Here is a 4,811-nt window from a genome sequence, read left to right on the forward strand (position 1 = left end):
TAGATCCCTTTCAGGTAAGAATTACTTTAAGTTCCAAGTCCTGAGTGACCAAATCCTTTTGGGACAATGTCCTTTTAGGAATTAGTAAAAGCACAAAGCAGTGATCAGATGATTTTCCTGATTCCAGCAACAGGGCTGATTGGAGAGCTTCACCTCATAAAGAACGTGAAGACAAATCGCTGAGACGCAGATCGCAGTGGGGACAATTTGGGCTCTTCCAATATGTAGAATTTTCTTCCCTGAAAATAGAAAGTCAGTGACAAACATCTTCAACAGTAGTATTTATTGAGTACCTACTGTGTGCAGAGCACTATACTAAGTTTTTGGGAGGGTACAATACAAGAGAGTCCGTAGATATTTTCCCTGCCCACAATGATCTTATATCACAACCTTCCACGTGAAGCTGTCTCCATGTACAAAATACTACATGAATAAAGAAAAAAACTAGCAGGAGTTAGGCAATATTATGGATGTCACCAATATATGTGCATCCATTAACAAGACATAGCAATTGAAACACTCTCCTTCGGGGGAGAGGAAATATGCATGTTGTTACTCTTTAACTGTTGTACAAGCTTTGAAATAACTGAAGTGGATATTCAAAAGCCTAATAAACTGTGCCATAAATCCTGTTGAACCTTCAGTCCTGGGGGCAGGGTCATTATGCAATATTCTTTCTGAAGGGCAAGCAAGGTATTCACACCAAAGCACTTTGAATCTCTTTTTCTGCAGGGTATTTCCCTGCATTTCCAGCCATCTGCTCAAGACTTTAGTGGTTGTATGTCCTATCTCCTCCATGCTGACTTCATTTACAGTAAGGTTTTTTATATAGGTATTTGTTAAGCACTTACTATGTGCCAGGAACTATAGTAGATACAATAATCTAATAAGTTCTGGGTAGATACAAGGTAATCAGGTTGGACATAGTCCCTGTCCCACATAAGGCTCCCAATCTCAATCACCACTTTACAGTTAGGGTAACTGAGGTGCAGAGAAGTGAAGTGACTGGCCCAAGTTCACACAGCTGACAGCTTCTTGATATTATCAAGTCATTCTCAGTCTGAGCACTGGTTTGGGGAACAATATGAATAACTTGCAGGTGGGATGAATACCACTGGTGGATTTATTAATTGAGTAAGAAAAGAATCATCAATGTTATTTATTGGGCCTTTACTATGGGCAGAACACTGCATTAAGTATTTGGGAGAGTACAGTACAATTTAGTTGGTAGATATGTTCCCTGCCCATAGTGAGCTTTCAGTCTAGAAGATGATCCCCAGTCCCTGACAATTTATTACATTCATTCATCCATTCATTCATTCAGTTGTATTTATTGAGTGATTATGGTGTGCAGAGCACTGTTCTAAGTGCTTGGGAAAGCAATCAGCCCAAGGTGTGGCTTCATGAAAAAAGGTGGAGCCTGTGATGGAGAGGCAGTGAGACAGAAAGGCACACTCTGGGAAAAATTCAACCTCATTCGATTTATTGAGCACCTACTGTGTACGGAGAACTGTAGTAGACACTTGGATCTGAACTAGTATCGTCATCATCTGGGTGGAGATGAAAGGACATACCCTGGAAATGTTGTAGAAGAAGAAGCAGCGGGCAAGAGAAGCAGCCTAGCCTACCGGATAGACCACGGGCCTGAGAATCAGAAGCACCTGGGTTCTGATCTCAGCTCCGCCACTTCTCTGTTGTGTGATCTTGGGCAAGTCCTTTAACTTCTCTGCACCTCAGTTACCTCATCTGTAAAATGGGGGTTAAGACTGAGCCCCATAGGAGACATGGACTGTGTCCAAACCGATTAGCTTGTATCTACGCCAACACTCAGCATAGTGCCTGGCACATAGTAAGCACTTAACAAACACCATAAAAAGTATGGAAAGATCAGTTTCGGACATACTGAGTTTGAGAGAGGGACAGACAGAGATACAGAGAGAAACAGAGAAGAAAAATGAGAGATACGGAGAAAGCAATGGACAGAGAGAAAGAAATAGACAAAGAGGTCAATCAATAGTATTTTTTGAGCACATAGTAAGTCCAGAGCACTGTAATAAGAGTACAGTAAAATGGAATTCGCTCACTTGTTCACTATCCATAATAAGTTTACAGTCTAGAGGGGGAGACAGACATCAAGAGATAAGAGCTATAGACAAAGGAATCAAGGAAAAAAGAGAGGGAGAGAGACATCCAAGTATTTGAGAAGTTCATCTGCTCCTTCTTGACAATGATGATGGTATTTGTTAAGCTTTCTATGGGCCAAACACTGTTCTAAGCACTGGGGTAGATACAAGGTAATCAGGTTGTCCCACGTGGGGCTCACAATCTTAATCCCCATTTTACAGATGAGGTAACTGAGGCAAGGGAAGTTAAGTTAAGAGCTGACAAGTGGTGGAGTCGGGATTAGAACCCACAAACTCTTGACTCCCAAACCCGAGCTCTTTCCGCTAAGCCTCGCTGCTTCTTGAGGTGACTTTATGTGCTACTGGTTCCAGGCTGCCTAGTGTAGGTGAACAACAGGACTGGCCAGTTTTGCAAACTATTTCCAGCACAGTAGCAGGTAGTGGATAGGACAGGACTGGAACGTGTCTTGGAAAGGCTAATGCCTTCCTCCTCATTATGTTCAAGCACTCAGTTTCTTAGGACACGACTGACCTCTTTTCAAGCAGATTTTCAGGCCGCAGAGATACACCCCGCCACACCTTCAATGCAGTAACTGGGCACCAGTTCACCCCAGTAACCTCTTCACCCCAGCCCTCAGCTACGTGAAACAAAATGGGCAGTGATGAGGGCTGTGCTTTATTATTATTATTTTTATATTTGTTAAGCACTTACAATGTGCCAAGCACTGTTCAAAGCACTGGGGTAGACACAGTTTGGACACGGTCCCTTTTACTTGTTGAGCTCAAAGTCTAGGCGGAAGGAGTAGTAATAATAATAATAATAATAATAACGGCATTTATTAAGCACTTATTATGGGCAAAGCACTGTTCTAAGCACTGGGGAGGTTACAAAGTGATCAGGTTGTCCCATGGGGGGCTCACAGTCTTCATCCCCATGAGGTAATTGAGGCACGGAGAAGTTAAGTGACTTGCCCAAAGTCACACAGCTGACAATTGGCGGAGCAGGGATTTGAACCCATGACCTCTGACTCCAAAGCCCGTGCTCTTTCCACCGAGCCACGCAGATTTAGCCTTTATCTCCTCAAACACATCCTTGTTCTTACACCCCTCAATTTCACAGGAGGAAACAGAGTTGTGGTCCCTTACAAAACAGCACGGTCTATTGGAAAAAGTACAGGCCTGGGAGCCAGAGGACCTGAGTTCTAATCCTGGTCTGTGTGTTCTTGGGCTAGCTGTTTGACTTTCAGTGCCGCCATTTCTCCATCTGTAAAATGGGGGTTCAGTACCTGTTCTCCCTCCCACTTTTATTTTTAACATTAATTGTTTACAAATAGTGGGAGCAAAAATAAAATATAAATACAACTCACGACAGCAAGAGAATGGTAGTGTGGGTAAATAAATTGAAAAATGGGGGAGATAACTCAATTTAGCAATGCCTTCTGGAACAGGTAGGACTTTGAAGATGGGGAGATTTATGGTCTGGAAGATGTGAAAGGGTGTTCTTGGCAAGGGGAATGTTGTATGTTAGGTGTCCAAGGCAAGAAACTTGAGAGCAACATTCACTAAGAAAGTTGCTCTGTTCATAGAAACACAAAACTTCAGCCTAGGTTCCCCTTCTTAATGAGATCATTATTTTGTTGAGACTCATCATCATCATCAGTGGTATTTTTTGTGTGTGGTATTTATTGAGCACTTATATGTCAGGCACTGTACTAAGCTCTGGGGTAGATACAAGCTAGTCAGGTTGGACACAGCGTGTCCCACAAGGGGCTCACACTTTTAATCCCCATTTTACAGATAATGCAATGAAGGCACAGAGAAGTTAAATGACTTGCCCAAGGTCATACAGCAGACAAGTAGTGGAGCTGGGATCAGAACCTAGGTCCTTCTGACCCCCAGGTCCAAGCTCTTTCCACTAATAATAATAATAATAATAATAATAATAATAATGGCATTTATTAAGTGCTTACTATGTGCAAAGCACCGTTCTAAGCACTGGGGAGGTTACAAGGTGATCAGGTGGTCCCACGTGGGGCTCACAGTTTTAATCCCCATTTTACAGATGAGGTAACTGAGGCACAGATAAGTTAAGTGACTTGCCCAAAGTCACACAACTGACAATTGGTGGACAGTTGACTGTTGACACTAGGCCATGCTGCACGTACTGTGTGTAGAGTACTCTACTAAGTGCTTGGGAGAGTACAATATGATGGAACTGGTAGACCCATTCTTTGCTCACAATGAGCTAATAGTCAGAGACTTATCTCTTTAAGGGGAAATCCTAGCCTTAGCCAAACAGAGACCCAATCCGTTTTAATAGAGAACCCCAACAGTTTTCTCCATTTTAGAAGCAGCAGCAAAAGAGGCACCTTTATTTAACCACGATTTGGAAATAGCTCCCCAAACATTTGCTCCGAACAGTTTATGGGAATACCTGAAAACGCGGCCGCTTTTCATGAGTCCGGGTGCCCAAGAACGATTTTGCTAATCTTTAAAAGGAAAAGAATGGAGCGGAGAAGGAATCAAAAGACTGGAGAAATGAAGTGGGCTTCCAATCTGGGTAAAGGATCGAATCTTGATTGGTGCCAGTAGTTTGTCCCTTTTGGGTGGACCGAACAAAGCAACAACAGCAGACACATGCAGAGTGTCTGATGGTCACACAAGGCTAGTGATTTGCCACCCCCTGCT

This window comes from Tachyglossus aculeatus, chromosome 16 (assembly GCF_015852505.1).
Source record: "Tachyglossus aculeatus isolate mTacAcu1 chromosome 16, mTacAcu1.pri, whole genome shotgun sequence".
Classification (NCBI taxonomy): Eukaryota; Metazoa; Chordata; class Mammalia; order Monotremata; family Tachyglossidae; genus Tachyglossus; species Tachyglossus aculeatus.